The following is a 13,183-nucleotide window of genomic DNA, read 5'->3' on the forward strand; positions in this document are numbered from 1 at the left end:
TTTGAAACTGTTACGCATGAAGAGACTAGAAAGTGCCTGGGCAGTATTGGAAATGTTAATATATGGTCACATTTCAAATATACTGAACTGATTCAAAATATGCGACAGGCAAACGATACTAAATATGGAAATATTCTTCAAGATATCAGGATTGGAAAACTAACTGAAGATGCGAAACACACTCTACGAACACGATTACTTTCCAAGCTGTTTCCTAAAGAAGATAATGTACCTGAGAAAATATATAGTATAGAGGTAGCAGATAAATCAGTGATATGCTTGATGCCAACTGTGAAAGAATGTTCAGTTTTTAATGAGAAAATGTTGAATTTAGAAAATCAAGAAATTAGGACACTGGAAGCTAAAGATAGAATAGAGCATGAAGGTAGTACTATTGTTTTGTCTGAAAAGTTGAAGTTAAAATTGGATTCTCTTCAAAAAAGTATATCTAAAACTGCTGGTTTAGAGAAAAATCTGTATGTATGTTTAAATTGTCGGATAATTTTAAGGAGAAATTTACATGTAGAAAGAGGATTGGTAAATGGAGCAATGGGTAATGTTGTTGGTTTTGTTAATTATACAAATAGAGATGAGATTGAATTTTTAAGAATAAAATTTGATGGAATTGAGGAAGTTCAGCAAATTAGTCGCTGTTCAAATCGTTTTTTGCTTGTGAAAGACTTATATGTCCGTCGGAAGCAATTTCCAATTTGTTTGGCATATGCAGTGACTATTCATAAATCTCAAGGTTTAAGTGTAGATTGTGCTTTGGTAAATATTGGAAGCACTGTATTCAAAGAGGGTATGGCATATGTTGCTTTATCACGAGTTAGAACTTTATGTGGACTTTATTTAATTGATTATGATGAGACAAAGATTAGTGCAGATTTAAATTGTGTGAAGGAGTATAATAGGTTAAGAAGAGAATATGCTCCAAGTTTACCTCAATATCCTTTAATTGAAAGGCGTATGGTTGGTCAGAAAAGGAAACATGATGATAAATGTGCTGAAGTAGTTGAGAAACGACGAAAAAAAGATGTAGCTGTAGTTGGTAGGCATAAGAAAACGGTTAGTATTGAAGAGATTGTTGGATTTAAGTTTGAAAACAGGTCTGGTGTCAACTGTTATGCAAATGTAGTAGTTAATGTTGTTTTTTTTCTAAAAAATGTAAGGGAACAGATTGTAGAAAATCAGGAGGAAACATTTTGCTATTCCTTAAATTCTATATTTGAAAAATGCAGTGGTGGTGAAAGTGAAGTAGGAAGTGTTTCAGAACTAAGGAATGTTTTAGATATATGTGCAGGAGTAAATCAATTTTCACAGAATATTCAGCAAGATTGTCAGGAATTTATTATGTATATGTTTACAGTTTTGGAAGATGAAAGTGTAGATATTGATAATCTTTTTGGCCTTTCTTATAAATGGGAACATAAGTGTGATAATTTCTCATTTTCAAGTAGTACTGATATACACAGTGAAAGATTTATATATTTAACATTACCTGAGTGTAAAGAAGTGTCTTTTAATAAACTAGTTAAAGATGCGCATCAGAACATGGTCTGTTCTCAATGTAAGTCTGTAATGTTATCAACTTTATTTATCCATAGATATGGACAATATGTAATATTAATGTTTCAACGATGCAGAGCTGATGGTAGTAAATTGTCAACTTTGATTAAAAGTTTTGTGGCTACTCAAGTATCTATTTCTAGAAGAACATTTGTAACTGTAGCCATTATTTTTCATGAAGGGCCTTCCACATCATCAGGACATTATACAGCTTATTTGAAGTGTGGAAGTGGCTGGACGCTTTGCAATGATACCCAATTGACTTTTAAGAAACGTTTGCCTTTTGCCTTAACTAACTCCTATCTGCTATTTTTGGAACCCAAATTTCAGTAGAATCATTTGCTGTAGGAAGATTAATACTGTAAAGATATGAAACTTTCTTGTTTACAAATATCATGTGACTGAGGGTCTACAAATCTATAAATGAAATTTGTGTTTGGTATAGTGATAACATCAGGTAGAAATTTAGTTAATGTTTGATGGTATAAAACATGTTACACATTTTTACTGTAAAGGTTCACAAAAGAAAAGATAAGATTAAGATTAAGAAATTTCAGAAAAAAACTACTTAACTCATAGTATTTGGCCATGTGGAAAAATATGAGAGAAGAAAATGAGTACTTTAGATAATTATTTTAGAACATATATGGACGCAAGTTTTTGGGAGAGGTATTTAAAAGGTAATGAGTTAACTTATACAATTTGGCCATGCGGAAAGGTATGAGAGAAGAAAATGTATACTTAAGATAGATTTTTATAGGAGATACTTGCACGGTGTTTTTTTGAGATATATTTATAAAATAGGTCGTATAGTTTAATTAGTTTGTAACTGTGGAAGATGTAGTGTGCTTACTCAAGAAATTGCGAATTTGAGAAAAACATTTAAGATATGTTTTTTTCAGGTATTTATAATATGTATGGAGATTTTGGATGGGTTTTTTAAACACAATCATTTTGATTGTGGTTTTTTTTCCCGCTGTTATATGATGATTAATATTGAAATCACTGTTTATAGTGAAAATCAATGTATTCTGAGGACAGCAAAAATAAACCATTTAATATGTTGTTTCAGTTATTTTGTTATATTGAATTTAGAAATATGTATTAAAACATATTTTTTTACTGTCTTCCAGAGATATTATATTTATAAGGTAAGTACAACTAATAACATCCGAGAGTTTTCTCTGCCTCTCTCTTATTGACTCCTACTTTTTTTAATTTTATGAAATGTACATTATAATCTTATTTTTACTTTTGTTCCACAGGTACTACGTTTTTAAAAGAAATTTATTTTACTTTTTTATTATTTTTTAGGTAAGTATAAAAAATAAAGAAACTTTTACATCACTGTGTCATTTCTTTGTCTATCCTGTTTAAAGCAATGTCATGTTTAATATAAGCACTTCCACATAGGATTGGGTGCATTGTTATAAGGCATGTTTTAAAAGTGATTTAATGAAATGAGCGACATTTCACTGAGTGAGTTCAACAACACTGATAAATGAAAACATTGGTGGGAAATGATATTAAATGTTACATGTTGTTCTTTCCAGGAGTTTAAGTTATTTGCTGCAGTGGCAATTCTGCCACAGCATTAGGGGGCCGGGGGGCTGAGTGGTACTTCTATGCTCATGATAGAGCTACTCCTTCATGAGCCACGGTTGAGATTTGTTCATGATACAGTGGTTCTGTCATGGCTCTGCTTAGTCAATAGAACGTGTCATGGAGGCGCAATATTAGTGTTGTGGAAGCACAGCGGCAAGCCCATGACAAAACTGGTCTATCCTGAGGACAGCTGAAGCAATGCTTGTGATGGAGCGGCTCTGTTATGAGCATGGAAGGACTTAACAGGTGTTAAAAAAACCTGAGGGGTCTCTTCAAAGAGAGTGTTGGTTGTAATTTAAAGGGCACTTTAAAACACATTGTGGCAGCTTTATGTTGACGTTGCGTCTCTTTGCGCCACAATTTCGTCCGTTTATTTAATACAATGACAGTGGAAATAATGTACCATATTTACAACGTTATGGATCTAGGAGATATGTCACATTCTAAAGGCCTGCACCATAAGGAAGTGTTCCTCTAAAGGAATGCGTCTTGAAAGTGGCTGACTGTAATGCTTGATATTTCACTCAGTGACTTTCAGACCAATGCTGTTTCAAATCTGTGCATGTGCTTGAAGCAGGGGTAGGTATTGACGCAGTATTGTGAATATAGTGCATTGGTGAGCCTTGCTGGAGCTGCATCACACTTGCGATGCAACTCTAGTAATGTATTACTTTTTCAGCACAGATGTGTTACGCATGTATGGTGTTTTTGTACCATGGTGCGCCACATTTCAAATGTGGCACACCATGGGTACCGGAGCACTAGCATACTGTGGTGCACATTAACTGGTGCATATCTGGGTATGAAGTAGTTAACATAAATCTGCCCCATAGGTTAAAAATCCGCGTTTAGTAGACTGTTTGGCTTTTGTAGTTTTATGTTTTTTCTGTTATTCTATGTAGGTATGTAATATTGCAAGATTTTTGTCACGAAAAATAAGCCATGAGTATTGGGTTTGTGAATGATTGCAAGATTTTTAAAATTAAAAAGGAAAAACCATGGCATTGTTTAATATAGCATTGTAAATACTTATCTTTAACAATGATGAGAGAGTAAAAAAAGGTTAACCTGATGTTCGAAAGTTATTCATAGGTTTCTTTAGAGGAAGTATTCTATATGATTGAAGCGTGGGTGTTTCACTTTTTTATAGGTAATAGAATGCATTCTGCAAGCATGTAGTAGTCCTCCTGCTACAGCATAAATATTCTTCAGTGCTTATTTTCATTTCGTAAGTGGTATTGAGACCGACATAGAACTTCAATGGATCGGAGGGGCTGTTCTTGTGCATCTGGAGGACTGCTAAGCCGTTGCAGCAGTGGGAGTGAGGCCTCTTACAGGGGCGTAGCGCAGCTCCTTTTGATGTTCACAGTTGCAGATAACACGGTAGAGATGTGAGCGAAGTGGGTGGAGTCCTCCGTGTAAATTGCAGAATAGAAACTACTAAGAACCAATTGGAAGTGTTGTTTTCAAGTCACATGACTTCACATGCGCGTCTCAGGACGTGTACGCGGTGATAGTATCTAGTCACGTACGCCATTTGGAAGTAGCGGTCTAATTCAGCGAAGTTTCAAAACGTGAAAAGGAGTAAATCGAAACATATCCGGATTTAATATATCTTCTGAGTAGTATAAGTTCTATGATGGGTCTATGAAGAAATTTAATAAGTTGCAATCGCGAAGTTTTCCCGAAATATATAGGCGGGTGCGCGCACCCGGTCGCGCACGATCGAAAGCCAAAAAAGGGGAGATAAACACCCTTTATAATATGCTCCTGGAGCTGTTTTTGGTACAATGAGTTAGTTCTGAAAAGAACTTTTTTTTTTTTTTTTTTAAACAACTGTTATGTTGTTTTTTATTTTTTAAACTTGCAACAACATTTTCAAGTGTGACACAGGATCAAAATGAAATGAAGAAATTTATCTTTTCTCGGGGCATTTATGACTCTCAATTTTTAGTTTAGTAAGAATGAGGCTCAGCTCTCCGTACAGAAGAATTTCTCCACACTCGTTGCATTTCATGTGCACCTTTGCAAGATATGGTCTCAAGTCCATCACAGCACTCGATGGAGATACAGGTCGTCCACCAGAAGATGTGCTGGCCACCTCTGATGGTAATAGCGTGGCCAGGGCTCTTGTCGATGCCTTTGCAAATTCCACAGGGTGCACTTGTTTGACATGCCGCATCATGGTATGTATGGAAAAGGAATATTTTTTTCTTGGATTTCCTCTTGAGAGAACCGAATTGCATATCGTGCAGGTAACTTTTGGCGCATTTACTTTCTTTTGTTCTTCAGGATAAGTGAAAAATTCCCAAATAAAAGATTCCTTTTTTCTTTTTAAAGGTAGTCGCTCATTTCCTTCAGATTCGGAAGATGAATGCGGGGCGGCAGCCATTTCAGCAAAGTCTTCCGAAGGGTGTTGAACGTTGTTCTCTTTTGAGAGTACAAAAGATAGTGAGGGAAGTGGGTGGAGTCCTCCGTGTAAATTGCAGAATAGAAACTACTAAGAACCAATTGGAAGTGTTGTTTTCAAGTCACATGACTTCACATGCGCGTCTCAGGACATGTACGCGGTGATAGTATCTAGTCACGTACGTCATTTGGAAGTAGCGGTCTAATTCAGCGAAGTTTCAAAATGTGAAAAGAAGTAAATTCAAACATATCCGGATTTAATATATCTTTTGAGCTCGATTCAAGCATACAATTGTTAAAGTATAAAACCTTTTATATATTTTTTTGAAAATAGCAAGGTGTGTACATTCGGTCACACACGAAAGTTTAAAAAGACATTCGGCTCCATTTAATGAAAATGTTCATAATAATAAAAAAGAAGCCTAGGTTTAGTGTCTTTGACGTAGTATAAGGGCCCGATGTAGGTAAAATAGATTTACCGATTTTTAATTACCGAATCATACCGATTCGGTAATTAAAAATCGGTAAATCTAAGGGGTTGAGATGCAGGAACATCCAGATGTTCCTGCTACCGAATCGGTAAAAATCTGTATTTACCGATTCGGTAAATACCGACCGGTAATGGCCCATTCATTCCTATGGGCTTTGAAGCCCATAGGAAAGAATGGGGCATTACCGGTCGGTATTTACCGAATCGGTAAATACAGATTTTGACAAGGGTGCAGGGGGTGTCACTTTGACACCCTCTAGCACCCCCAAAAAAGAATTGGGGGCCATGTGGCAGGCATACCTGCCCTAAGGGCAGGTCTGCCTGTCATATGGAACAGGTGTGCATGCACACATGTGCATGCACACCTGAATCGGTATTTTACCATCAAATATATTTGATGGTAAAATACAGAATCGGTAAGGGTTGTGGGACTCAGAAGAGTCCCACCTACATATCAAAAATACCGAATAGGTATAAATACCGATTCGGTATTTTACAGATTCGGTAAATTTACCGATCGGTAAATTTAACGAATCTGTAAAATTCTGGGCCCTACATACCAAATCTGATTTTCCGGTCGGTAACGGCCGAAAATACCGATTTTCGGCCGTTACCGACCGACCTACATCTGGCCCTAAGTTCTTTGATGGGTCTATGAAGAAATTCAATAAGTTCAGATTGCAAAGTTTTCACGAAATATGTAGGTGGGTGCGCGCACACGGTCGCGCACGAAAGCCTGGAAATGCGCTATCCATTTTATTGAGAACTGTTGCCGAGAGTGCGCACACCGGGTCGTGCACGAAAGTTTAGAAAGGCTATTTATATTTACAGACAAATTTTAATGCGTTGAAAAAAAGGCAAGGTACAGACTTTCTAATTCTGTATCGCTTTACAAGGAGTCTCTATGCAACTTGAACAGTGAAGAAAACGGCTTGTTTCCGAAAAAAATATTGCCAAAACTTTATTGACAAAAGTATAGGTTGTATACACGAGATATTTCTGAATTAGCATTTTAAAAACCAATGAAATTCCCTGAAAAAACCATAGGTTTTACACACGTTATAGTTAGGAAGTAGCATTTACAAAACCTATGAAATTCACTGAAAAAACCATAGGTTTGACACCAGTTATAGTTAGCTGGAAATTTTACTGCTATAAAACCAATGAAATTCCACGTTATAGTTAGTTGGACTCACTATAACTTGCGCGTGTAATGCACTGCTGATGACGTCACATATTACATCACTCATGACATCACTGATGACACCATCCTTGTGACACAGTGACGGACCTCCTTTAACTGTAATCTAACCCTTGAAACGCATATTCAATAATAGAAACTAAAGTTTTCAAAAAAATGGAGTTACCCATACCAGTTACAACAACCAATTCAATAATTCCACCATCTATATACACATGCACTAATTCACCAACAGTTCTATATAGTCACTCATACATATATTCACTAATCATATGTAGTGATACACCTACACATCCTGTTACACACCGACAGTCATCCAAAAGTTATTCACACACATACTCACACATGCAAATAAACTATTGAACATCCATTTATTTGCATAAACAGCTATACGCACACTACCACTTTACTTCTAAGGAAACTTACACATACTTACTCTCTTAAAAAATCACTTATAGAAACACATACTAATTTAAACAGGAACTCTTACAATACCTCACTCTCACATATACTCACTTATATACATCAATATTCACATATACTACATTAAAACATATGTAGTTACTGATAAAGACACTAATAAGAGAGTCATTCACTCACTAACACAGACATATACACACTCATCCACACATACAGTCCTGCACATATGCTGTCTCCAAAACACATACAAACAGAGACTCAGTCATTCTTGCATCTATGTACTAAGTAATACCCCCACCAAACCATGCAAACACTCATACTGATACTAAGAAAAACATCTAATAACCTATATACATACACATGTATCTACTCATCAACCCATGGAGCCACTTATACACAAAGTGAAACACTAATACATATATTAAAAAATTTAAGCATTACTCAGTAATATATGCATTCACTAAGATATTCAATAATATATACATATATAACACATATTTATTTTTCAGAAAGACACACATTCACTGGATGGTGTCATCAGTGATGTCATGAGTGATGTAATATGTGACGTCATCAGCAGTGCATTACACGCGCAAGTTATAGTGAGTCCAACTAACTATAACGTGGAATTTCATTGGTTTTATATCAGTAAAATTTCCAGCTAACTATAACTGGTGTCAAACCTATGGTTTTTTCAGTGAATTTCATAGGTTTTGTAAATGCTACTTCCTAACTATAACGTGTGTAAAACCTATGGTTTTTTCAGTGAATATATATATATATATATATATATATTCATGTATATTACCTACTGGTGGTCGCCAGTAGGTAGTTATAGTTAGGACCTATTATCCATAGGAAAACTGCAACATTCTATTGGCAATAACTTTGGCGTCGATTGATGATTCTTCTTGAAATTGTCCAACCTTTTGGCCAGCTCAGTTCTGCTCCTTCCCTAAAAATTTGTAGTAGATTGGTCAAGCGGGGGCCGAGAAAAAAGGGGGGTCCCAAAACATGTTTTCCCCATGCAATTTCCCATAGGACTTTTAGCCACGGCTACAGCCCAAACGGCTGAATGGAATTACACCAAATCTGACAGGGAGGTAGTCGTCAGTTCCGACTTGTGCCTTTTGCTTATCTGGTGTCAATCTGTTCAGTAGTGTCTGAGAAAATTAGGGTTAAAGTCATTTATATATATATGGGCGCGGTGGATCCGCGGATTGTTCGAGGAGTGGCATCGTAGGGTAAGCGCACCGTCCCGATCACACGCTCAATGCTAATTGACTGTCAAGCGGTTGTAAACATTCGAAACCAGGAACTGTTGGCAGCCATTTTGTGCCTCGGTAGAAGCGAGGCTAAAGAAGTCTGTGAAATATGTGTCCAAACAACGCAAAGGGAGCAGGGTAGACACACCCTGACCCCCAGGCCTGCTCAGGGGGTCGCACAAGGACCTCTAGGGCAAAAATAAATAAATTTGTTTTGTTAAATCACGGGATACGTGTAGGATCTACGCATTTTTTCGCCGGGAGAAAAGAAAAAAAAACGAAGCGTGGGCTCTCGCGGTTTAAAGGTTATTAGTCCCCATGGCGGCAAAATTCCGGGGGCATTAAAAAAAATGGTATGGGGGTGTCGCAATCCCCCACGCACTGCCCCGGGGACCGCAATCTCCTTGGGCTCTAAGTTAAAAGTCATTTCCGACTTGTGCCTTTTGCTTATATGGTGTCAATTTGTTCAGTAGTTCCTGAGAGAATTACGGTTCAAGTCATTTATATCTATGGGCGAGGTGGATCCGCGGAGTGATCGAGGATTGGCATCGTAGGATAAGCGCACCTTCCCGATCCCACACCCAATGCTAATTGGCTGTCAAGCGGTGGTAAACATTCAAAACCAGAAACTGTTGGCAGCCATTTTGTGCCTCGGTAGAAGTGAGGGTGAAGAAGTCTGTGAAATATGTGTGCAAACCGCAAAAAGGGGGTATGGTAGACACACACTGATCCCCTAGGTCTGCTCAGGGAGTCGCATAAGGACCTCTACGGCAAAAAAAAATATATATATATTTTTTTTAGAACGCGGGATACGTGTAGGATCCGCGCATTTTGTCGCCGGGGGGGGAAAAAAAGGAAGCGTGAGCTCCCGCGTTTTAACGGTTATTAGTTCCCGGGCGGCCAAATTCCTGGGACATTTTAAAAAAAAAATAGTGTGGGGGGTCCCAATCTCCCACACACTGACCGAGGATCGGCACCCCCTAGGGTGCTAAGTTTCTATATGGGGAGCTGACTCCCCCCCGCAGCCCCAGGGACCACCACTCCCTGAGGCTTCTTTAATGTGTGGGAGGGGGGCCCCCCTCCTGGAGCCCAAGATGGCCTATGGCATATGTTAGAAGAGAGAAAGGCAGTTTGGGTGGGAAAGTGACATCAATTATGCAAAGGTGGCCTTTATAAGCATTTTTGTTTTAATTTGACCAAGGGGGGAGCAAAAACCGGGGGCATTATTAAATGTTTTGGACAACAGTGTTACCCCAGGATCTTTATCATCAAGTATGACATCTTTTTGAATTTTTCTTTATTTGAACTCTGCTTTTTATACAGTATCTTTCTACCTCTTATCGCAATGTGTTCCACAGCCTCTGTTTGTTCCAGTGTTCTTAGTCTTGTTCAGTTGTTGTTCTTTTGCTGACTTACCTGTTTGTGTACAAGATCCGCCTTCCTTTTTGTGCAGCCTTTCTTTGTGTAAATTCTTCTTTTATATCTGACCTTGGTTGTTCACTGCTTGATCCAGTGTTCTGAATATACCAGTACACTTGTAGACATGTAGTTTACTCCTTTCCATTCCCTCCCTCCACCCTAATTGACAAAATAATGGGGGGGGGACACAAAGTAAGGGGCCATGGTTTTAACTGTGTCTTAAGCTTGCAACACAGTAGGTAGGACATAGATTAACAAACCCAGCCTCCACCACCCATGGAACTTCCTCCCCGTTGTTGCCACCACCTTTGCTATGCCCCGTTGTTCCCACCTCCTTTGCTATGCCTTATCAATCAAATCTCTTCACTTGACCTGGTCCTCCTCCAGTGTATTCTCCTTACACTCCAAGCCCATACAATCCATCAATTTATGTGCCCTTGCACACTCGGTGCGTGGTGGTAATGCTAGCAGATATTGCACATTATATACCATTTTGGGTGTACCCACGCTCAAGACGGTTCCACTGGCCATTGCACATGCAGACTTTGGTCCACTCTTTTTATCCATTTTTGCACTTTGAGATATAACGTCCTACCTCTGTTCTTCATCTTCTACTTTCTGCTTATAAATTCTCTTGGAAAGACCTTACTAAGCATGAGCGCAAAATCCGCTCCGATCGCGGATTTTGCGGATTTTCGGTAAATCCGCGATCCGCGAACTCTCGGGAAATTTCCGAGAATCCGCAATCCTCGATCGGAGCGGATTTTGCGGTCAAAAGTTCAAGCCTGCATAATTTACGATGGCGCCGGCAAGCTGCCAGCGCCATCCTCAAATGGTTACTTAATTAGCTTCGACAGGAAGCTCTAACAGATAAGATAAAGCAGGGGCTCGAGCGCCTGCTTTATTTTATCAGTTGGAGCTTCCTGTTGAAGCTAATTAAGTAACTTTTGCAGGATGGCGCTGGCAGCTTGCCGGCGCCATCGTAAATTATTTACATGGTGTCTTCTTGAATAAATATGAAGGGCAGGGTTCATTCTGGCACGACGGTCCTGGCACAAAAAATAAACCTCAACAGGAAACACTTGCAGATATCAATAACGCATGTGCCCTAGTTGAAGCTTAAATTCAGTGACTCATTCATCAGCCAAAAAATAATCGTGAGCGTTGTGGAGGCTGGGCAGGTGTGCCTTGTTCCCAAATATACCATCGAAAATCCGCTGTGATGCTGGTCTCTGACCTTTTATACACACAAGAGGCATGTGCGCTCGCATGGAAGCCCCGTCCGTTTGGCCCCGCCCACACACTCGAGGTGTGCACCGTCTTCCCGCCATTTACCCACTATGATGGACATTTCACTCAAGGGACCCCTGCGCACTTCGGCGCGATTGCATAGTAACACACACTTGGTCGCTGGAACTAGTTGAAGCGCAAATGCAGTGACTCATTCATCAGCCCAAAAAAAATCGTGAGCGTTGGGAGGCTGGGCAGATGTGCCTTCTTCCCAAATATACCATCGAAAATCTGCTGTGATGCTGGCCAGAGGCATTTGCATCTTTGACTTTCATGAGCGCAATCCCCGTGCTGTTCCTGTGACCAGGGGCTTCTGTCTCTTAATCTGCTGCTCTGATCGGTCTCTGACCTTTTATACACACAAGAGGCATGTGCGCTCGCATGGAAGCCCCGTCCGTTTGGCCCCGCCCACACACTCGAGGAAGCCCCGCCCCCAAATCCGCCGATCCGCTAAATCCGCGGATTTTGCGGATCCACGATCCGTGAATTCGCAAATTCGTGAATCGTGGATCCGCAAAATCCGCCCATGCTTAGACCTTACCAACCTTTCAAGAGAAAAAGTAAGAAGGCTGGGAAACCACTTTTTATGTGATCTCTGTATGCCATCCTAATACCCTATAATCAAATTACATGTTTGCTACCTTTCTGTAATACACTTCTGTTGCACTGTCCATTCTTGTCTGGCTGTGTGTGTTATGACAATTTAAGGGATCATTTTTCTGCATATTTTTAATAAAGCACTTGAAACAATGAATCGTGATACGGTATTTATTGATTGAAAATATTTAGTGAATGTTTTCAAATGAATGTCCACAATTACAAACTTTGTTCCTTCATTTCCAAAATAAATATTAAATACATTTTATAGTAAGGAATACAAACTCCGATATTACAGTAAATAAGTTGTAAAAATATTTTCAATGTATCTTAATTTTTTTTTCTGATCACGTGTAATACTGATATTTCAGTAAAGACGTTTTTAAAATACTTTTAATGTATCACAAAATAGTTAATATTATTCCACTAGTACAAAGTTTGGTCATTCATTTTCAAAATAAATATTAAATAAATTTTATAGTAAGCACTACAAATGCTGATATTATAGTAAAGAGGTTGTAAAAATATTTTCAATGTATATTAATTTTTTCCTAAGCATCTCAAACACTGATATTACAGTAAAGACGTTTTTAAAATAGTATCAATGTATCACAAAATATTTTATGTGAGTACCACAAATGTTGATATTTCAGTAAAGAAGTTGTAAAAATAGTTTCAATGTAGCTGAAAATCTTAAACGTGAAGAAAACAAACACTGATAGGACAGTAAACAAGTTCTGAAAATAGTTCCAATGTATCAGAATAACTCATTTCACTTCACTGTGAACATGTTTCTTTACTTCTGATCTTTCATCTTACAGATAGAAAATGTCACTTACTCACTAATCGTTTGTTTTTGGCATGTTTTGCTGTAGATTGAAATGGTTTCCATAGTCCTGTCATCTTGTGTTGTGTTGG

Source organism: Lissotriton helveticus, chromosome 7, assembly GCF_964261635.1.
Source record: "Lissotriton helveticus chromosome 7, aLisHel1.1, whole genome shotgun sequence".
Lineage (NCBI taxonomy): Eukaryota > Metazoa > Chordata > Amphibia > Caudata > Salamandridae > Lissotriton > Lissotriton helveticus.